This window comes from Dendrobates tinctorius, unplaced genomic scaffold, assembly GCF_039654945.1.
Source record: "Dendrobates tinctorius isolate UK_male_01 unplaced genomic scaffold, ASM3965494v1 ptg000113l, whole genome shotgun sequence".
Lineage (NCBI taxonomy): Eukaryota > Metazoa > Chordata > Amphibia > Anura > Dendrobatidae > Dendrobates > Dendrobates tinctorius.
The window spans coordinates 6,642,884-6,667,099 of NW_027361781.1; positions in this window are offsets into that span (position 1 = coordinate 6,642,884).

The window sequence follows — 24,216 nt, forward strand, 5'->3', positions numbered from 1 at the left end:
CCTCATCCAGGAGAGGTCCCTGAGCAGACAATGGCTGAATGTCATCAAGGATTCCCTCCTCCTCTTCCTCCTCATCAACATTGGCTGCAGAAGCCTGCTCCTTAAGGTGCGTCAAAGTTTGCATGAGCAGACGCATAAGTGGGATGCTCATGCTTAGGATGGCGTCGTCTGCACTTACCAGCCGTGTGCATTCCTCAAAACACTGAAGGACTTTACAGAGGTCTTTCAGCTTCGACCACTGCACACCTGTCAACTCCATGTCTGCTCTCAAAGTGCCTGGCCGTGTATCCTCCCACAAATGCATTATGGCCTGCCTCTGCTCGCACAGCCGCTCCACCATGTGCAGGGTGGAGTTCCACCTTGTTGCAATGTCGATAATGAGGCGGTGGTTGGGAAGGTGGAGCAATCGCTGCAGCTTCTGCATACGAACGGAGTGTACAGGCGACCGGCGGATGTGCGCGCACAGTCTTCGCACCTTCTGGAGCAGGGCTGTTAACTCCGGATAATTTTTGAGGAAGCATTGCACCACCAGGTTCAAGGTGTGAGCCAAGCAAGGTATGTGGCTGAGTTTTGAAAGGGCTATGGCTGCCACAAAATTACGGCCGTTATCACTAACTACCTTGCCTGCCTTAAGATGTACACTGCCCAGCCATGACTCAGTTTGTCGCTTCAAGTACTCGGCCAGCACCTCGCCGGTGTGTCTGTTGCCCAAACACATCATCTGCAACACAGCCTGCTGACGCTTTCCACTAGCTGCTCGATAGGGGGACACCTCGTGTGTAACAGTGGCAGCTGCAGATGGAGTGCTCGTACGACTGCGCTCTGTGGACGAACTTTCGCTTCTGGAGGAGGGTCGAACGCCTACAGCCAACTGTTTCCTATACCGTGGGCTAGGCAGCACTGTCCCACCACCGCTGTCCCCTGTGGACCCTGCATCCACCACATTAACCCAGTGCGCAGTGATGGACACGTAACGGCCCTGGCCATGCCGACTGGACCATGCATCAGTTGTGAGGTGCACCTTTCCGCTCACTGACTGCTTGAGTGCATGGACAATGCGGTCTTTCACATTATGGTGGAGGGCTGGGATGGCTTTGCGAGAGAAGAAGTGGCGACTGGGTAGGTCATAGTGTGGTACTGCATAGGCCATGAGTTCGCGGAAAGCTGCGCTTTCCACCAACCGAAAGGGCATCATCTCAAACGAGATTAGTTTGGCAATGTGGGCGTTCAAACCCAGTGTACGCGGATGAGAGACTGAGTACTTTCTTGACCTACTCATAGTGTCTGGGAGGGTGAGCTGGACTTGAGAGCTGCATATGGTGGAAGTAGCGGTGGACAGGTCGGACTGAGAGGGTTGATGATGGTGATGGAGTTGGTGTTCTTTCTGATGGCCTAGAATCAGTCTTTCGTTGATATAACAGTTGGATTCCCTGACTGCTGTGCTAACCGGTGGGCTTACAGTGGGGGAAACAATGTAGCGTTGCTGACTACCTTCATTGTGATCAGTTGCACATGTGGCACTTGAGGTTTGGTGTTGTGTCCACGCTTGCAAGTGCATGCTGGTTAAATGTCTAAGCATGCAACTGGTATTCAAATTTTTCAGATTTTTCCCTCGGCTAAAGGTCTTTGCGCACTTCTTACAGATAACCTTGGCCTGATCATGAGGATTTTGTTCAAAAAAGTGCCACAATGCACTCTTCCTACTTTGGCAGACATTTTGCGGCCTAGCACGCTGTGATGTTTTGACCCTCTGGACAAGCTGTCCAGCAACTCTTTTGATTTTTGGAACCTGTCTTTGGAGTGCTCCGGGCCTGCCAGATAACAGCTGTTGCGATGTCGATGTCTGCTGTGGATGCTCCTCATCTGAGCTATTGGAAGCAGCACCCTCTTCCCCCAATGGATGGCAATCTGGGTCAACAACTGGGTCATCCATCACCTCCTCTTCAATGTCATGTGCACCTTCCTCTGTGTCACCGTGTATGGTGGTATAGTGTGCGGGAAGGGGCACCTGAGTCTCATCAGGGTCAGAATCTGGCTCTGTACACTGCGAGGACAATGTAGTGCTCTGAGTGAATGTACCAGCAGAATCATCCATCAGCGGCTGTGCATCAGTGCACTCCATGTCAGATTCATCTTGGCCTGTGTAATTCACCATTTGACTTGATAATCCAGGCATGGTATGTGAAAACAGCTCCATGGAGTAATCAGTAGTATGGCCTGCATCATCCTTCAATCTTGGTTGGGGTGAAGGACACAAGGAAAGGTGTGGTTCATGAACATGAGCCTCCAATGACGACTCAGTGCTTTTACTTTTTACAACTGAAGAAGAGGAGGCGATAGAGCTGGAGGCTGAGTCAGCAATGTAAGACAAAACTTTTTCCTGATGCTCTGGCTTTAAAAGCGGTTTGCCAACTCCTAGAAAACTAAGCCTTCAAAGCCTTATGTAGCCAGACGATGACGCAGGCTTAACACCTCCTGCATTCGGTCCTATTTTGCTTTTGCCACTACCATCAGATCCACCACCAACACCATCATTACCAGCTGCCAACCCCCGCCCAATTCCACGGCCTCTTCCACCAGCCTTCCTCATTTTTGGTAGAAATGTAGACAAAATCCAACAAACTATATAGTAATGTAAAACAAGGTACAAGGTGTCTATAGGACAGGGGAGATTTAGAATTTCTGCTCACATTAGTGGACACTGGACACTTTTGGATTGTGTGAGGCCCACTGAATATCTGAGCGCTATGTGACAGGCTCGATGGCACAGCTATGACCAAAGTGACTAGAGGATAAGTGAGATTTTGAATTTCTGCAGACACTTGTGGACACTGGACACTTTTGGATTGTGTGAGCCCCACTGAATATATGAGCGCTATGTCACAGGCTCGATGGCACAGCTGTGACCAAAGTGACTAGAGGATAAGTGAGATTTTGAATTTCTGCAGACACTTGTGGACACTGGACACTTTTGGATTGTGTGAGGCCCACTGAATATCTGAGCGCTATGTCACAGGCTCGATGGCACAGCTGTGACCAAAGTGACTAGAGGATAAGTGAGATTTTGAATTTCTGCAGACACTTGTGGACACTTTTGGATTGTGTGAGGCCCACTGAATATATGAGCGCTATGTCACAGGCTCGATGGCACAGCTGTGACCAAAGTGACTAGAGGATAAGTGAGATTTTGAATTTCTGCTCACACTAGTGGACACTGGACACTTTTGGATTGTGTGAGGCCCACTGAATATATGAGCACTATGTCACAGGCTCGATGGCACAGCTGTGACCAAAGTGACTAGAGGATAAGTGAGATTTTGAATTTCTGCAGACACTGGACACTTTTGGATTGTGTGAGGCCCACTGAATATCTGAGCGCTATGTCACAGGCTCGATGGCACAGCTGTGACCAAAGTGACTAGAGGATAAGGGAGATTTTGAATTTCTGCAGACACTTGTGGACACTGGACACTTTTGGATTGTGTGAGGCCCACTGAATATCTGAGCGCTATGTCACAGGCTCGATGGCACAGCTGTGACCAAAGTGACTAGAGGATAAGGGAGATTTTGAATTTCTGCAGACACTTGTGGACACTGGACACTTTTGGATTGTGTGAGGCCCACTGAATATCTGAGCGCTATGTCACAGGCTCGATGGCACAGCTGTGACCAAAGTGACTAGAGGATAAGTGAGATTTTGAATTTCTGCTCACACTAGTGGACACTGGACTCTTTTGGATTGTGTGAGGCCCACTGAATATCTGAGCGCTATGTCACAGGCTCGATGGCACAGCTGTGACCAAAGTGACTAGAGGATAAGTGAGATTTTGAATTTCTGCAGACATTTGTGGACACTGGACACTTTTGGATTATGTGAGGCCCACTGAATATCTGAGCGCTATGTCACAGGCTCGATGGCACAGCTGTGACCAAAGTGACTAGAGGATACGTGAGATTTTGAATTTCTGCTCACACTAGTGGACACTGGACACTTTTGGATTGTGTGAGGCCCACTGAATATCTGAGCGCTATGTCACAGGCTCGATGGCACAGCTGTGACAAAAGTGACTAGAGGATAAGGGAGATTTTGAGTTTCTGCACACACTTGTGGACAGTGGACACTTTTGGATTGTGTGAGGCCCACTGATATCTGAGCGCTATGTGACAGGCTCGATGGCACAGCTGTGACAAAAGTGACTAGAGGATAAGGGAGATTTTGAATTTCTACACACACTTGTGGACAGTGGACACTTTTGGATTGTGTGAGGCAAACTGATATCTGAGCGCTATGTGACAGGCTCGATGGCACAGCTGTGACAAAAGTGACTAGAGGATAAGGGAGATTTTGAATCTCTGCACACACTTTTGGACACTGGACACTTTTGGATTGTGTGAGGCCCACTGATATCTGAGCGCAATGTGACAGGCTCGATGGCACAGCTGTGACAAAAGTGACTAGAGGATAAGGGAGATTTTGAATCTCTGCACACACTTTTGGACACTGGACACTTTTGGATTGTGTGAGGCCCACTGATATCTGAGCGCTATGTGACAGGCTCGATGGCACAGCTGTGACAAAAGTGACTAGAGGATAAGGGAGATTTTGAATTTCTGCACACACTTGTGGACAGTGGACACTTTTGGATTGTGTGAGGCCCACTGATATCTGAGCGCTATGTGACAGGCTCGATGGCACAGCTGTGACAAAAGTGACTAGAGGATAAGGGAGATTTTGAATTTCTGCACACACTTGTGGACAGTGGACACTTTTGGATTGTGTGAGGCCCACTGATATCTGAGCGCTATGTGACAGGCTCGATGGCACAGCTGTGACAAAAGTGACTAGAGGATAAGGGAGATTTTGAATCTCTGCACACACTTTTGGACACTGGACACTTTTGGATTGTGTGAGGCCCACTGATATCTGAGCGCTATGTGACAGGCTCGATGGCACAGCTGTGACAAAAGTGACTAGAGGATAAGGGAGATTTTGAATCTCTGCACACACTTTTGGACACTGGACACTTTTGGATTGTGTGAGGCCCACTGATATCTGAGCGCTATGTGACAGGCTCGATGGCACAGCTGTGACAAAAGTGACTAGAGGATAAGGGAGATTTTGAATTTCTGCACACACTTGTGGACAGTGGACACTTTTGGATTGTGTGAGGCCCACTGATATCTGAATGCTATGTGACAGGCTCGATGGCACAGCTGTGACAAAAGTGACTAGAGGATAAGGGAGATTTTGAATTTCTGCACACACTTGTGGACAGTGGACACTTTTGGATTGTGTGAGGCCCACTGATATCTGAGCGCTATGTGACAGGCTCGATGGCACAGCTGTGACCAAAGTGACTAGAGGATAAGTGAGATTTTGAATTTCTGCAGACACTTGTGGACACTGGACACTTTTGGATTGTGTGAGGCCCACTGAATATCTGAGCGCTATGTCACAGGCTCGATGGCACAGCTGTGACCAAAGTGACTAGAGGATAAGTGAGATTTTGAATTTCTGCAGACACTGGACACTTTTGGATTGTGTGAGGCCCACTGAATATCTGAGCGCTATGTCACAGGCTCGATGGCACAGCTGTGACCAAAGTGACTAGAGGATAAGGGAGATTTTGAATTTCTGCAGACACTTGTGGACACTGGACACTTTTGGATTGTGTGAGGCCCACTGAATATCACAGTGCTATGTCACAGGCAGAAATTGGCTAGTGTATCACAAACTGCAAGGTGTATGTAGAATTGGGCAGAGTAGGAATCTCCCTAGAGTGTAGGTCTGTAAGAACGGAACATGTCCTCGACTTATTCTCACAGAGTGACACAGATAGCTTCACTGTGGCTGTGATAACAGCCGTTACACGGTACTGTGTGAGGAGCGTACACCGCTGTATGGTGTGAAAAAATGCACGCTCAGTACCTCAGCAGGACAAAAAAAAAAATTGGGATTGCTTTTAAAAAAGCAGTTTGCAGCTCAGTACCTCAGCAGGACAAAAAAAAAATTGGGATTGCTTTTAAAAAAGCAGTTTGCAGAGCAGTGGGTAAACAGCAATGCAGCTGTCAGGAAGCCTTAGATGGCAGCCCAACAACCAACACCACAAATACACCACAATATAGCCTCCCCTTGCACTGCACACACAGTGACTGGTGTGTTGTACAGGCACAATCGCTAGCAGCAGAAGCAGTTTTTTTTTTCTTCTTCCCTGCCTAACACTCTCCCTACAGAATCAGCAGCAACCTCTCCCTATGCTAAGATCGGCAGAAGTAAGATGGCGGTCGGCGTGCACGCCCTTTTATACCCCCTGTGACGCCCACCAAAGAAAGCCAATCACTTGCATGCCCTTCTGAAAGATGGTGGTGACCCGTGCCTATGTCTTCACATTGCCCACAGTGTCCGTGGATCCTGATTGGCTGAAAAAGAGCGCAAAACAAACTTTTGAAACGCGACTTTGGCGCGTAAGTCGCCAACCTCGTGGCCGACCTCATCCTAGGGTCGGGTTTCGTTTCATGAAACCCGACTTTGCCAAAAGTCGGCGACTTTTGAAATTTTTCGACCCGTTTCGCTCAACTCTATAAATCAGCACTCAGGTATTTTCAGAAGACAGAGCTAAATGAATTCAGCACACCCCAGCAGGGAATGGCAGAAATCCAGAAAAACAAAGTCAAAGCAGCAAAGCAAAAGGCCGAGCAGCAAACTTAGCTTTAGAGGAGCAGGAATTCAGACTGGTCTCCAAGGATCCCACAGAGAAATCACCTGCAGGGCAGAAGGGCGTCGGCAGCCTTATATCCAGTCAGTAACTCCACTCAGCCAGTCATCATCATAAGCCTCAGGTGTTTGATAATCAGGCTCACTACCTTTCTTTACCAGAAGAGGGAGTTCCTCGGGCCTCAGTAATGAAGGGGAAAATGAACTCACAACAGTACCTCCCCCTTGAGGAGGGGTCACCGAACCCTCAACTACGCCACCAGGGCGATCAGGGTGAGCCCGATGAAAGGCACGCACCAATCTTTTGGCATGAATATCAGAGGCAGAGACCCAGGAATTATCCTCCTGACCATAACCCTTCCACTTAACCAAATACTGGAGTCTCCGTCTAGCCAGACGGGAATCCAGTACTTTCTCTACCTCATATTCCATGTTACCTTCAACCAATACAGGGTCTGGAGGTGCCACCCCAGGAACAACAGGTTCAACAAACCTCTTCAACAAAGATTTATGGAACACATTATGGATTTTAAATGTGACAGGAAGAGCCAAACGAAAAGAGACCGGATTATTAATCTCCACAATCTTGTAAGGTCCAATAAATCTAGGCTAAAACTTAGGAGAAGCCACCTTCATAGCAATATTTTTTGATGATAACCACATCATATCACCAATCTTAAACTGGGGACCAATGGTCCTATGTCGGTTGGAAAACCGCTGGGCCTTTTCCTGTGAGAGAGATAACTTATCCACCACTTGGTCCCAGATCTGGTGCATTCTCTCCACCACAGTGTCAACACCTGGGCAGGCAGAGGGCTCCACCTGCCCTGAAGAAAATCGAGGATGAAACCCAAAGTTACAAAAAAAAGGTGACATCAAAGTGGCAGAACTAGCTCTATTATTTAAAGCAAATTCGGCCAAGGGCAAAAATGAAACCCAATCATCCTGATCAGCAGAAATAAAACATCTCAAATATGACTCCAAGGTTTGGTTTGTTCTCTCTGTCTGCCCATTGGTCTGAGGGTGAAAAGCAGAGAAGGACAACTGCATTCCCAGCCTGGAACAGAAAGTTCTCCAAAATCTAGACACAAACTGGACTCCTCTGTCAGATACAATGTTCTCAGGAATCCCGTGCAAACGAACCACCTGTTGTAAAAACAGGGGCACCAACTCAGAGGAAGACGGCAACTTAGGGAGTGGTACAAGATGAACCATCTTAGAGAACCTATCACAAATCACCCAAATAACAGTCATCCTCTGAGAGACAGGCATATCAGAGATGAAATCCATTGAAATATGGGTCCATGGCCTCTTGGGGACAGGCAAAGGCATCAACAACCCACTAGAGCGAGAACACGATTTAGACCAGGAGCACGTCCCACAGGACTGCACAAAATTCCTGACATCACGAGACAAGGAGGGCCACCAAAAAAACCGACTCACCAGATCTCTAGTACCAAAAATACCTGGATGACCAGCCAAAGCTGAGCAATGAACTTCAAACATCACTCTCTTCTTCCACTGGTCAGGAACATACAACTTTCCACTGGGACAACGCTCAGGTTTGTCCTCCTGGAACTCTTTCAGAGCACGTCTCAAATCGGGCGAGATGGCAGAAAGAACTACCCCTTCGCCTAAGATGGTAGCAGGCTTGGTCACCACAGGAGAATCAGCAAAGAAGCTCCTAGAGAGGTCGTCTGCCTTGACATTCTTTGTTCCAGGAAGAAAAGAAACCACAAAATCAAAACGTGTAAAAAACAAGGCCCACCTAGCCTGTCTAGGGTTCAAGCGCTTAGCCGACTCTAGGTAAATCAAATTCTTGTGGTCAGTGAGGACCACGACTTGATGCTTAGCTCCCTCCAACCAATGTCTCCACTCCTCAAATGCCCAATTCATGGCCAACAGTTCCCTATTCCCCACATCATAGTTACGTTCAGATGGAGAGAACTTTCGGGAAAAGAAAGCACAGGGATTCATTTTAGATGTTACAGGATCCTTTTGGGACAAAACAGCTCCTGCACCAATCTCAGAAGCATCCACCTCTACCTGGAATGGAAGTGAGACATCAGGTTGTCGCAAAATCGGGGCGGAGGTGAATCTTCGCTTCAGCTCCTGAAAGGAAGAAACAGCCTCCGGAGACCAATTTAACACATCAGCACCCTTTTTAGTCAAATCAGTCAATGGCTTGGCAATACTAGAAAATTTTGCTATAAATTTCCGATAAAAATTAGCAAAACCCAAAAACTTCTGGAGGGCCTTCAAAGAAGTGGGCTGAACCCAATCGTGAATGGCCTGTACCTTGGCCGGGTCCATTTCAATAGTTGACGGGGACAAAATAAATCCCAAAAAAGAAATCCTCTGTACTCCAAAAAGGCTTTTAGATCCTTTGACATACAGGGAATTCTCCCTCAAGATCCGGAACACAGTCCGAATATGTTCCACATGAGAATCCCAATCCTTGGAGAAGATCAAAATATCATCCAGATAGATAATCAAAAATTTATCGACAAAATCTCGGAAAATATCGTTCATGAAGCACTGGAAGACAGAAGGGGCATTAGTGAGCCCAAAAGGCATCACCAGGTACTCAAAATGTCCCTCCGGAGTATTAAACGCCGTCTTCCATTCATCCCCATGCTTAATGCGAATAAGATTATACGCCCCCCTGAGGTCAAGCTTGGTAAACCAGCAAGCACCTTTAACTCTGGAGAATAGATCAGAAATCAGGGGTAACGGATACTGATATTTATCAGTAATTTTGTTGAGGGCACGATAATCAATACAAGGTATTAATGGTCCATCCTTTTTGGCTAAAAAAAAAAAACGGCACCTAAGGGTGAAGAGGATGGTCTAATATGACCCTTCTCCAATTCCTCCTTAATATAGGATCGCATAGCCTCGTGCTTGGGTACAGATAAATTGAAGAGCCGACCCTTGGGAAATTTACACCCCAGGCTCAGTTCAATTGCACAGTCATAACTCCTATGAGGAGGCAGAGATGCAGACTCATTCTCACTAAATACATCATAAAAGTCCACCAAATAATCAGGAACATCATGCGACTGAGGAGAGGTGGAAAACACCGGAGCCTCACTAAAGGCACACCGACGACCCCAACTCACCACAGACACAGATTTCCAATCCAAAACTGGATTATGAATCTGTAACCAGGGAAACCCCAGAACAATAGTATCATGCAGATTATGCAACACCAAAAATCTGCAATTTTCTTGATGGTCTGGAGCGACCCGCATTACTACCTGGGTCCAAAACTGGGGTCTATTTTTAGCCAAAGGAGTAGCATCAATCCCCCTCAAAGGGATAGGCGTCTGCAGAGGTGTCATCGGAAATCTACAATGTTTAGCAAAATCCAAGTCCATTAGGTATAGGGCTGCTCCCGAATCCACAAAAGCCTTGGAGGAAAATGTGGACAGGGAGCAGATCAGGGTAATAGCCAGAAGAAACTTAGGTTGAACACCCCCAACAGAAAACGTGTGTGCAAAGCGTTTCTCTCGTTTAGGACAGACAGAAATAATATGCGAGGCATCTCCACAGAAAAAACACAACTTATTACGCCTTCTGAACTCCTGACGCTGCTCTCTGGAAAAAACTCTATCACATTGCATAGGTTCAGACATTTGTTCAACAGGTGGCAACACCTCTCATGCAGCTTTGCGTTCGCGCAAACGCCGATCAACCTGAATGGCTAATGACAGAATCGTCAAGACCAGAGGGAACAGGAAATCCCACCATAGTATCTTTTACGGCTTCTGACAACCCCTTCCGAAAGAGAGCAGCCACGGCATTATCATTCCAGGTAGTAAGTACTGCCCACTTTCGGAATTTTTGACAGTACAATTCTGCAGAATCACGACCCTGGCTCAATGCCAGCAGGGTCTTTTCAGCCTGATCAATGGCATTAGGTTCGTCATACAACAACCCCAAAGCTTGAAAGAATGCGTTCACATTAGTCAGAATAGGATCATCTGGTTTCAAAGAAAACGCCCAATCCTGGGGATCGCCACGCAGCAAAGAGATGACAATTTTAACCTGCTGCGCGGAGCTCCCTGACGAGTTAGGCTTCAAGGCAAAAAATAATTTACAATTATTTTTGAAATTCAAAAATTTAGACTGATCCCCAAAAAATACATCAGGTGTAGGAATCTTTGGTTCAGCAGCATGTGAATGAGCAAGGTAGGCGGAAATTCCCCGCACTTCCGCAGCGAGCTGCTCCACACGATCACACAATTGCTTTATCTCCATTGAGAGAAAAGGAAAAAAAAAAAAAATTCCCCCTACGGCCTCAGAGATATAGAGGAAAAAATATACACACTTTTTTTTTCTTTTTTTTTTTTTTTTTACAATTCTTTCCTGCTATTGAGTACCCTAGGATCTGCGGTATGGCGGGTGATTCTGTTATGAATGAGTCACCGTAGGAGGCAAAAGCAGAAAGCAGTAGCCATGGGGGGTTCCTACGATGCACTAGACCCCTCGATCACAGCCGGAGAATTACATAGGCCTAAAGAAAGAAAGGGGAAATCTAAACTGCCCCAGAGCAGACCCCAAAGCAATAGGCAACCCCCAACATATAATGACGGTGAAGCAAGATGAAAATACTAACACAGACAGAAAGATAGACTGAGCAAAGACGGGGCCCAAAACTACCTAGATAGGAAAGGACAGGAAGGCTGCTGTCTGCAATCTGCCAAAACCCTATCAAAGACATAAGCCAACAAGCTGATATGAAAAAGGCCCTGAAGCAGCTAGGCTTCAAAAACTAAATCAGCACTCAGGTATTTTCAGAAGACAGAGCTAAATGAATTCAGCACACCCCAGCAGGGAATGGCAGAAATCCAGAAAAACAAAGCAAAACAAAGTCAAAGTACCAAAGCAAAAGGCCGAGCAGCAAACTTAGCTTTAGAGGAGCAGGAATTCAGACTGGTCTCCAAGGATCCCACAGAGAAATCACCCGCAGGGCAGAAGGGCGTCGGCAGCCTTACATCCAGTCAGTAACTCCACTCAGCCAGTCATCATCATAAGCCTCAGGTGTTTGATAATCAGGCTCACTACCTTTCTTTACCAGAAGAGGGAGTTCCTCGGGCCTCAGTAATGAAGGGGAAAATGAACTCACAACATAGGGCATTAGGTGGGAAGTGGGAAACAGCGACCAGAACCAGCCAAGATTGAGGCCACAGCCAAATGCCCCATCCCACGTACTAAAACCCAGGTCATGGCGTTTCTAGGGACAGCGGGGTATTATAGGAAATTCGATCCCAATTACAGCAGCGTAGCCAAGCCCCTCACTGATTTGACCCGTAAGAACCAACCCTGCCAGGTAACCTGGACCTCAGAGTGTGAGGAAGCCTTCCGCCAACTAATGGACGCCCTCACCAATACCCCTGTATTGGCCGCACCCGATCCAACTAAACGTTTCCTTGTTCATACGGACGCTTCTATGTTTGGATTGGGGCAGTACTGAGCCAGGTCAGGCCGGACGGCCAAGAACACCCGATAGCTTACCTGAGTCAGAAACTACTGCCCCGTGAAGTAAGCTATGCGGCCATCGAGAAGGAGTGCCTGGCGGTAGTATGGGCACTCAAGAAGTTGCAACCATATTTGTATGGACGACAGTTTTCCCTTCTAACGGACCATAATCCCCTAGTCTGGCTTAATCGGGTCGCCGGAGACAACGCCAGATTGCTGCGGTGGAGTTTAGCCCTACAACCTCTGGACTTCACCATCCACTACAGACCCGGCAAACAAAACGGTAACGCCGATGGACTAAGTCGACAAACGGAACTTGTACCAACCCCATAAACTTCGGTCATCCCCAAACCGATCCGTTGAGGATCAGACTGTGTATGCTGATCGCATCACTGAAAAGGGGAGCCGTGTTACAGAACCACTTAGCCCCCAGAATATGTTGTGCAGTTATATGGATGTATAATAGGTTCTATGAGAGATGCACGTCCCTAATGCATCAGCATTCCCCTTTTGTCCACCCTCCCGCCACCTTTGTAATTTCCACAGTAAACATCGGCTGGCTCCGGCCACCTGCGGCTTTTGTAATGCATGTCTGGCCTGCCCTCCCGTTACACTACCTAATATTGATTCATGGAGATAGTATACATGGAAATGTAATTCTTGCCATCTTGAACATGACATTGTTGCAGTTGTAGTCCTTCTTCAGAGCTGGTACACGTCGGGTATCCATGGTGACCATGGACGCTATGACGTGACGCGGCTTCCGGGATGGCTGCGGTGGCCGCGTATCCCCACTGTTACTATGGGGACGATAAGGCATCATGGCTTCCGGTTTAACCAGAAGTGACATAGCGGGATGTAGATGCTGACTGCGCATGTGTGCCGGTCTAAATGACTGCGCGCACCTTCAAATGTTATGGATAGTATAAATAGCCCAAATGGCCATAATACCGGTCACACAGCCCCCCGAGGAAGCCATACAGCGAAACGCATCGGGGCACAGGCCGGACCATCTGACCGCCCACATGGGTAAGATGATATTTATGGTGTCACATTGGTAGTTGTCCATGGATTTGAGGGAGGGGACTTGGAGTAGATAGGAGGCAATGAGGCCTAACCGCCATATGCACAAGCAGTTACCTTTTTCATGTCTCCCTGCCCATCAAGGTGTATTAATGGTATGATATAAAATGTATTATTGACTTATTGGTATTTGGGTTGCATTGATTGTATGTATGCACCCACCTTGATATTAATCACCCTATTTGAATGGAGATTTTTTCAATGTGATTAACCAATGTGTTGGGTGGTCTGTGCCTTGGTTCTATCACCTTACATATACTCTTATTTGTATGTCTGCCTTTTTTAGTACATATGTATTTATTAAAATTGAATAAAAATAATTTTTGCATGATAAAACTTTTTTGTCTTTGTGCTGAATAGAGTTGAGCGAAACGAGTCAAAAAAATTCAAAAGTCGCCGACTTTTGGCAAAGTCGGGTTTCATGAAACGAAACCCGACCCTAGGATGAGGTCAGCCACGAGGTCGGCGACTTACGCGCCAAAGTCGCGTTTCAAAAGTTTGTTTTGCGCTCTTTTTCAGCCAATCAGGATCCACGGACACTGTGGGCAACGTGATGACACAGGCACGGGTCACCACCATCTTTCAGAAGGGCATGCAAGTGATTGGCTTGCTTTGGTGGGCGTCACAGGGGGTATAAAAGGGCGTGCACGCCGACCGCCATCTTACTTCTGCCGATCTTAGTATAGGGAGAGGTTGCTGCTGATTCTGTAGGGAGAGCGTTAGGCAGGGAAGAAGACAAAAAAACTGCTTCTGCTGCTAGCGATTTGGCCTGCACAACACACCAGTCACTGTGTGTGCAGTGCAAGGGGAGGCTATATAGTGGTGTATCAGTGGTGTTGGTTGTTGGGCTGCCTTCTAAGGCTTCCTGACATTCCTGCATTGCTGTTTACCCACTGCTTTTTTAAAAGCAATCCAATCTCCCTTATCCTCTAGTCACTTTTGTCACAGCTGTGCCATCGAGCCTGTCACATAGCGCTCAGATATTCATTGGGCCTCACACAATCCAAAAGTGTCCATCCAGTGTCCAAAAGTGTGTGCAGAGATTCAAAATCTCCCTTATCCTCTAGTCACTTTGGTCACAGCTGTGCCATCGAGCCTGTCACATAGCGCTCAGATATCAGTGGGCCTCACACAATCCAAAAGTGTCCATCCAGTGTCCAAAAGTGTGTGCAGAGATTCAAAATCTCCCTTATCCTCTAGTCACTTTGGTCACAGCTGTGCCATCGAGCCTGTCACATAGCGCTCAGATATCAGTGGGCCTCACACAATCCAAAAGTGTCCATCCAGTGTCCAAAAGTGTGTGCAGAGATTCAAAATCTCCCTTATCCTCTAGTCACTTTTGTCACAGCTGTGCCATCGAGCCTGTCACATAGCGCTCAGATATCAGTGGGCCTCACACAATCCAAAAGTGTCCATCCAGTGTCCAAAAGTGTGTGCAGAGATTCAAAATCTCCGTTATCCTCTAGTCACTTTTGTCACAGCTGTGACATCGAGCCTGTCACATAGCGCTCAGATATTCATTGGGCCTCACACAATCCAAAAGTGTCCATCCAGTGTCCAAAAGTGTGTGCAGAGATTCAAAATCTCCCTTATCCTCTAGTCACTTTGGTCACAGCTGTGCCATCGAGCCTGTCACATAGCGCTCAGATATCAGTGGGCCTCACACAATCCAAAAGTGTCCATCCAGTGTCCAAAAGTGTGTGCAGAGATTCAAAATCTCCCTTATCCTCTAGTCACTTTGGTCACAGCTGTGCCATCGAGCCTGTCACATAGCGCTCAGATATCAGTGGGCCTCACACAATCCAAAAGTGTCCATCCAGTGTCCAAAAGTGTGTGCAGAGATTCAAAATCTCCCTTATCCTCTAGTCACTTTTGTCACAGCTGTGCCATCGAGCCTGTCACATAGCGCTCAGATATTCATTGGGCCTCACACAATCCAAAAGTGTCCAGTGTCCAAAAGTGTGTGCAGAGATTCAAAATCTCCCTTATCCTCTAGTCACTTTGGTCACAGCTGTGCCATCGAGCCTGTCACATAGCGCTCAGATATCAGTGGGCCTCACACAATCCAAAAGTGTCCAGTGTCCAAAAGTGTGTGCAGAGATTCAAAATCTCCCTTATCCTCTAGTCACTTTGGTCACAGCTGTGCCATCGAGCCTGTCACATAGCGCTCAGATATCAGTGGGCCTCACACAATCCAAAAGTGTCCATCCAGTGTCCAAAAGTGTGTGCAGAGATTCAAAATCTCCCTTATCATCTAGTCACTTTGGTCACAGCTGTGCCATCGAGCCTGTCACATAGCGCTCAGATATCAGTGGGCCTCACACAATCCAAAAGTGTCCATCCAGTGTCCAAAAGTGTGTGCAGAGATTCAAAATCTCCCTTATCCTCTAGTCACTTTTGTCACAGCTGTGACATCGAGCCTGTCACATAGCGCTAAGATATTCATTGGGCCTCACACAATCCAAAAGTGTCCAGTGTCCAAAAGTGTGTGCAGAGATTCAAAATCTCCCTTATCCTCTAGTCACTTTGGTCACAGCTGTGCCATCGAGCGTGTCACATAGCGCTCAGATATCAGTGGGCCTCACACAATCCAAAAGTGTCCAGTGTCCAAAAGTGTGTGCAGAGATTCAAAATCTCCCTTATCCTCTAGTCACTTTGGTCACAGCTGTGCCATCGAGCCTGTCACATAGCGCTCAGATATCAGTGGGCCTCACACAATCCAAAAGTGTCCATCCAGTGTCCAAAAGTGTGTGCAGAGATTCAAAATCTCCCTTATCCTCTAGTCACTTTGGTCACAGCTGTGCCATCGAGCCTGTCACATAGCGCTCAGATATCAGTGGGCCTCACACAATCCAAAAGTGTCCATCCAGTGTCCAAAAGTGTGTGCAGAGATTCAAAATCTCCCTTATCCTCTAGTCACTTTTGTCACAGCTGTGCCATCGAGCCTGTCACATAGCGCTCAGATATCAGTGGGCCTCACACAATCCAAAAGTGTCCATCCAGTGTCCAAAAGTGTGTGCAGAGATTCAAAATCTCCCTTATCCTCTAGTCACTTTGGTCACAGCTGTGCCATCGAGCCTGTCACATAGCGCTCAGATATCAGTGGGCCTCACACAATCCAAAAGTGTCCAGTGTCCAAAAGTGTGTGCAGAGATTCAAAATCTCCCTTATCCTCTAGTCACTTTGGTCACAGCTGTGCCATCGAGCCTGTCACATAGCGCTCAGATATCAGTGGGCCTCACACAATCCAAAAGTGTCCAGTGTCCAAAAGTGTGTGCAGAGATTCAAAATCTCCCTTATCCTCTAGTCACTTTGGTCACAGCTGTGCCATCGAGCCTGCCACATAGCGCTCAGATATCAGTGAGCCTCACACAATCCAAAAGTGTCCATCCAGTGTCCAAAAGTGTGTGCAGAGATTCAAAATCTCCCTTATCCTCTAGTCACTTTTGTCACAGATGTGCCATCGAGCCTGTCACATAGCGCTCAGATATTCATTGGGCCTCACACAATCCAAAAATGTCCAGTGTCCAAAAGTGTGTGCAGAGATTCAAAATCTCCCTTATCCTCTAGTCACTTTGGTCACAGCTGTGCCATCGAGCCTGTCACATAGCGCTCAGATATCAGTGGGCCTCACACAATCCAAAAGTGTCCATCCAGTGTCCAAAAGTGTGTGCAGAGATTCAAAATCTCCCTTAATCTCTAGTCACTTTGGACACAGCTGTGCCATCGAGCCTGTCACATAGCGCTCAGATATCAGTGGGCCTCACACAATCCAAAAGTGTCCAACCAGTGTCCAAAAGTGTGTGCAGAGATTCAAAATCTCCCTTATCCACTAGTCACTTTTGTCACAGCTGTGCCATCGAGCCTGTCACATAGCGCTCAGATATTCATTGGGCCTCACACAATCCAAAAGTGTCCAGTGTCCAAAAGTGTGTGCAGAGATTCAAAATATCCCTTATCCTCTAGTCACTTTGATCACAGCTGTGCCATCGAGCCTGTCACATAGCGCTCAGATATCAGTGGGCCTCACACAATCCAAAAGTGTCCATCCAGTGTCCAAAAGTGTGTGCAGAGATTCAAAATCTCCCTTATCCTCTAGTCACTTTAGTCACAGCTGTGCCATCGAGCCTGTCACATAGCGCTCAGATATCAGTGGGCCTCACACAATCCAAAAGTGTCCATCCAGTGTCCAAAAGTGTGTGCAGAGATTCAAAATCTCCCTTATCCTCTAGTCACTTTTGTCACAGCTGTGCCATCGAGCCTGTCACATAGCGCTCAGATATTCATTGGGCCTCACACAATCCAAAAATGTCCAGTGTCCAAAAGTGTGTGCAGAGATTCAAAATCTCCCTTATCCTCTAGTCACTTTGGTCACAGCTGTGCCATCGAGCCTGTCACATAGCGCTCAGATATCAGTGGGCCTCACACAATCCAAAAGTGTCCATCCAGTGTCCAAAAGTGTGTGCAGAGATTCAAAATCTCCCTTATCCTCTAGTCACTTTGGACACAGCTGTGCCATTGAGCCTGTCACATAGCGCTCAGATATCAGTGGGCCTCACACAATCCAAAAGTGTCCATCCAGTGTCCAAAAGTGTGTGCAGAGATTCAAAATCTCCCTTATCCTCTAGTCACTTTTGTCACAGCTGTGCCATCGAGCCTATCACATAGCGCTCAGATATCAGTGGGCCTCACACAATCCAAAAGTTTCCATCCAGTGTCCAAAAGTGTGTGCAGAGATTCAAAATCTCCCTTATCCTCTAGTCACTTTTGTCACAGCTGTGCCATCGAGCCTGTCACATAGCGCTCAGATATCAGTGGGCCTCACACAATCCAAAAGTGTCCAGTGTCCAAAAGTGTGTGCAGAGATTCAAAATCTCCCTTATCCTCTAGTCACTTTGGTCACAGTTGTGCCATCGAGCCTGTAACACAGCGCTCAGATATCAGTGGGCCTCACACAATCCAAAAGTGTCCATCCAGTGTCCAAAAGTATGTGCAGAGATTCAAAATCTCCCTTATCCTCTAGTCACTTTGGTCACAGCTGTGCCATCGAGCCTGTCACATAGCGCTCAGATATTCATTGGGCCTCACACAATCCAAAAGTGTCCAGTGTCCAAAAGTGTGTGCAGAGATTCAAAATCTCCCTTATCCTCTAGTCACTTTGGTCACAGCTGTGCCATCGAGCCTGTCACATAGCGCTCAGATATCAGTGGGCCTCACACAATCCAAAAGTGTCCATCCAGTGTCCAAAAGTGTGTGCAGAGATTCAAAATCTCCCTTATCCTCTAGTCACTTTTGTCACAGCTGTGCCATCGAGCCTGTCACATAGCGCTCAGATATCTGTGGGCCTCACACAATCCAAAAGTGTCCATCCAGTGTCCAAAAGTGTGTGCAGAGATTCAAAATCTCCCTTATCCTCTAGTCACTTTGGTCACAGCTGTGCCATCGAGCCTGTCACATAGCGCTCAGATATCAGTGGGCCTCACACAATCCAAAAGTGTCCATCCAGTGTCCAAAAGTGTGTGCAGAGATTCAAAATCTCCCTTATCCTCTAGTCACTTTGGTCACAGCTGTGCCATCGAGCCTGTCACATAGCGCTCAGATATCAGTGGGCCTCACACAATCCAAAAGTGTCCATCCAGTGTCCAAAAGTGTGTGCAGAGATTCAAAATCTCCCTTATCCTCTAGTCACTTTTGTCACAGCTGTGCCATCGAGCCTGTCACATAGCGCTCAGATATTCATTGGGCCTCACACAATCCAAAAATGTCCAGTGTCCAAAAGTGTGTGCAGAGATTCAAAATCTCCCTTATCCTCTAGTCACTTTGGTCACAGCTGTGCCATCGAGCCTGTCACATAGCGCTCAGATATCAGTGGGCCTCACACAATCCAAAAGTGTCCATCCAGTGTCCAAAAGTGTGTGCAGAGATTCAAAATCTCCCTTATCCTCTAGTCACTTTGGACACAGCTGTGCCATTGAGCCTGTCACATAGCGCTCAGATATCAGTGGGCCTCACACAATCCAAAAGTGTCCATCCAGTGTCCAAAAGTGTGTGCAGAGATTCAAAATCTCCCTTATCCTCTAGTCACTTTTGTCACAGCTGTGCCATCGAGCCTATCACATAGCGCTCAGATATCAGTGGGCCTCACACAATCCAAAAGTTTCCATCCAGTGTCCAAAAGTGTGTGCAGAGATTCAAAATCTCCCTTATCCTCTAGTCACTTTTGTCACAGCTGTGCCATCGAGCCTGTCACATAGCGCTCAGATATCAGTGGGCCTCACACAATCCAAAAGTGTCCAGTGTCCAAAAGTGTGTGCAGAGATTCAAAATCTCCCTTATCCTCTAGTCACTTTGGTCACAGTTGTGCCATCGAGCCTGTAACACAGCGCTCAGATATCAGTGGGCCTCACACAATCCAAAAGTGTCCATCCAGTGTCCAAAAGTATGTGCAGAGATTCAAAATCTCCCTTATCCTCTAGTCACTTTGGTCACAGCTGTGCCATCGAGCCTGTCACATAGCGCTCAGATATTCATTGGGCCTCACACAATCCAAAAGTGTCCAGTGTCCAAAAGTGTGTGCAGAGATTCAAAATATCCCTTATCCTCTAGTCACTTTGGTCACAGCTGTGCCATCGAGCCTGTCACATAGCGCTCAGATATGAGTGGGCCTCACACAATCCAAAAGTGTCCATCCAGTGTCCAAAAGTGTGTGCAGAGATTCAAAATCTCCCTTATCCTCTAGTCACTTTTGTCACATCTGTGCCATCGAGCCTGTCACATAGCGCTCAGATATCTGTGGGCCTCACACAATCCAAAAGTGTCCATCCAGTGTCCAAAAGTGTGTGCAGAGATTCAAAATCTCCCTTATCCTCTAGTCACTTTTGTCACAGCTGTGCCATCGAGCCTGTCACATAGCGCTCAGATATCAGTAGGCCTCACACAATCCAAAAGTGTCCATCCAGTGTCCAAAAGTGTGTGCAGAGATTCAAAATCTCCCTTATCCTCTAGTCACTTTGGTCACAGCTGTGCCATCGAGCCTGTCACATAGCGCTCAGATATCAGTGGGCCTCACACAATCCAAAAGTGTCCATCCAGTGTCCAAAAGTGTGTGCAGAGATTCAAAATCTCCCTTATCCTCTAGTCACTTTTGTCACAGCTGTGCCATCGAGCCTGTCACATAGCGCTCAGATATCAGTGGGCCTCACACAATCCAAAAGTGTCCATCCAGTGTCCAAAAGTGTGTGCAGAGATTCAAAATCTCCCTTATCCTCTAGTCACTTTTGTCACAGCTGTGCCATCGAGCCTGTCACATAGCGCTCAGATATTCATTGGGCCTCACACAATCCAAAAGTGTCCAGTGTCCAAAAGTGTGTGAAGAGATTCAAAATCTCCCTTATCCTCTAGTCACTTTGGTCACAGCTGTGCCATCGAGCCTGTCACATAGCGCTCAGATATTCATTGGGCCTCACACAATCCAAAAATGTCCAGTGTCCAAAAGTGTGTGCAGAGATTCAAAATCTCCCTTATCCTCTAGTCACTTTGGTCACAGCTGTGCCATCGAGCCTGTCACATAGTGCTCAGATATCAGTGGGCCTCACACAATCCAAAAGTGTCCATCCAGTGTCCAAAAGTGTGTGCAGAGATTCAAAATCTTACTTATCCTCTAGTCACTTTGGACACAGCTGTGCCATTGAGCCTGTCACATAGCGCTCAGATATCAGTGGGCCTCACACAATCCAAAAGTGTCCATCCAGTGTCCAAAAGTGTGTGCAGAGATTCAAAATCTCCCTTATCCTCTAGTCACTTTTGTCACAGCTGTGCCATCGAGCCTGTCACATAGCGCTCAGATATCAGTGGGCCTCACACAATCCAAAAGTTTCCATCCAGTGTCCAAAAGTGTGTGCAGAGATTCAAAATCTCCCTTATCCTCTAGTCACTTTTGTCACAGCTGTGCCATCGAGCCTGTCACATAGCGCTCAGATATCAGTGGGCCTCACACAATCCAAAAGTGTCCATCCAGTGTCCAAAAGTGTGTGCAGAGATTCAAAATCTCCCTTATCCTCTAGTCACTTTGGTCACAGCTGTGCCATCGAGCCTGTCACATAGCGCTCAGATATCAGTGGGCCTCACACAATCCAAAAGTGTCCATCCAGTGTCCAAAAGTGTGTGCAGAGATTCAAAATCTCCCTTATCCTCTAGTCACTTTTGTCACAGCTGTGCCATCGAGCCTGTCACATAGCGCTCAGATATCAGTGGGCCTCACACAATCCAAAAGTGTCCATCCAGTGTCCAAAAGTGTGTGCAGAGATTCAAAATCTCCCTTATCCTCTAGTCACTTTTGTCACAGCTGTGCCATCGAGCCTGTCACATAGCGCTCAGATATTCATTGGGCCTCACACAATCCAAAAGTGTCCAGTGTCCAAAAGTGTGTGAAGAGATTCAAAATCTCCCTTATCCTCTAGTCACTTTGGTCACAGCTGTGCCATCGAGCCTGTCACATAGCGCTCAGATATTCATTGGGCCTCACACAATCCAAAAATGTCCAGTGTCCAAAAGTGTGTGCAGAGATTCAAAATCTCCCTTATCCTCTAGTCACTTTGGTCACAGCTGTGCCATCGAGCCTGTCACATAGCGCTCAGATATCAGTGGGCCTCACACAATCCAAAAGTGTCCATCCAGTGTCCAAAAGTGTGTGCAGAGATTCAAAATCTTACTTATCCTCTAGTCACTTTGGACACAGCTGTGCCACTGAGCCTGTCACATAGCGCTCAGATATCAGTGGGCCTCACACAATCCAAAAGTGTCCATCCAGTGTCCAAAAGTGTGTGCAGAGATTCAAAATCTCCCTTATCCTCTAGTCACTTTTGTCACAGCTGTGCCATCGAGCCTGTCACATAGCGCTCAGATATCAGTGGGCCTCACACAATCCAAAAGTTTCCATCCAGTGTCCAAAAGTGTGTGCAGAGATTCAAAATCTCCCTTATCCTCTAGTCACTTTTGTCACAGCTGTGCCATCGAGCCTGTCACATAGCGCTCAGATATCAGTGGGCCTCACACAATCCAAAAGTGTCCAGTGTCCAAAAGTGTGTGCAGAGATTCAAAATCTCCCTTATCCTCTAGTCACTTTGGTCACAGTTGTGCCATCGAGCCTGTCACACAGCGCTCAGATATCAGTGGGCCTCACACAATCCAAAAGTGTCCATCCAGTGTCCAAAAGTGTGTGCAGAGATTCAAAATCTCGCTTATCCTCTAGTCACTTTGGTCACAGCTGTGCCATCGAGCCTGTCACATAGCGCTCAGATATTCATTGGGCCTCACACAATCCAAAAGTGTCCAGTGTCCAAAAGTGTGTGCAGAGATTCAAAATATCCCTTATCCTCTAGTCACTTTGGTCACAGCTGTGCCATCGAGCCTGTCACATAGCGCTCAGATATCAGTGGGCCTCACACAATCCAAAAGTGTCCATCCAGTGTCCAAAAGTGTGTGCAGAGATTCAAAATCTCCCTTATCCTCTAGTCACTTTTGTCACAGCTGTGCCATCGAGCCTGTCACATAGCGCTCAGATATCAGTGGGCCTCACACAATCCAAAAGTGTCCATCCAGTGTCCAAAAGTGTGTGCAGAGATTCAAAATCTCCGTTATCCTCTAGTCACTTTTGTCACAGCTGTGACATCGAGCCTGTCACATAGCGCTCAGATATTCATTGGGCCTCACACAATCCAAAAGTGTCCATCCAGTGTCCAAAAGTGTGTGCAGAGATTCAAAATCTCCCTTATCCTCTAGTCACTTTGGTCACAGCTGTGCCATCGAGCCTGTCACATAGCGCTCAGATATCAGTGGGCCTCACACAATCCAAAAGTGTCCATCCAGTGTCCAAAAGTGTGTGCAGAGATTCAAAATCTCCCTTATCCTCTAGTCACTTTGGTCACAGCTGTGCCATCGAGCCTGTCACATAGCGCTCAGATATCAGTGGGCCTCACACAATCCAAAAGTGTCCATCCAGTGTCCAAAAGTGTGTGCAGAGATTCAAAATCTCCCTTATCCTCTAGTCACTTTTGTCACAGCTGTGCCATCGAGCCTGTCACATAGCGCTCAGATATTCATTGGGCCTCACACAATCCAAAAGTGTCCAGTGTCCAAAAGTGTGTGCAGAGATTCAAAATCTCCCTTATCCTCTAGTCACTTTGGTCACAGCTGTGCCATCGAGCCTGTCACATAGCGCTCAGATATCTGTGGGCCTCACACAATCCAAAAGTTTCCATCCAGTGTCCAAAAGTGTGTGCAGAGATTCAAAATCTCCCTTATCCTCTAGTCACTTTCGTCACAGCTGTGCCATCGAGCCTGTCACATAGCGCTCAGATATCAGTGGGCCTCACACAATCCAAAAGTGTCCATCCAGTGTCCAAAAGTGTGTGCAGAGATTCAAAATCTCCCTTATCCTCTAGTCACTTTGGTCACAGCTGTGCCATCGAGCCTGTCACATAGCGCTCAGATATCAGTGGGCCTCACACAATCCAAAAGTGTCCATCCAGTGTCCAAAAGTGTGTGCAGAGATTCAAAATCTCCCTTATCCTCTAGTCACTTTGGTCACAGCTGTGCCATCGAGCCTGTCACATAGCGCTCAGATATCAGTGGGCCTCACACAATCCAAAAGTGTCCATCCAGTGTCCAAAAGTGTGTGCAGAGATTCAAAATCTCCCTTATCCTCTAGTCACTTTTGTCACAGCTGTGCCATCGAGCCTGTCACATAGCGCTCAGATATTCATTGGGCCTCACACAATCCAAAAGTGTCCAGTGTCCAAAAGTGTGTGAAGAGATTCAAAATCTCCCTTATCCTCTAGTCACTTTGGTCACAGCTGTGCCATCGAGCCTGTCACATAGCGCTCAGATATCAGAGGGCCTCACACAATCCAAAAGTGTCCATCCAGTGTCCAAAA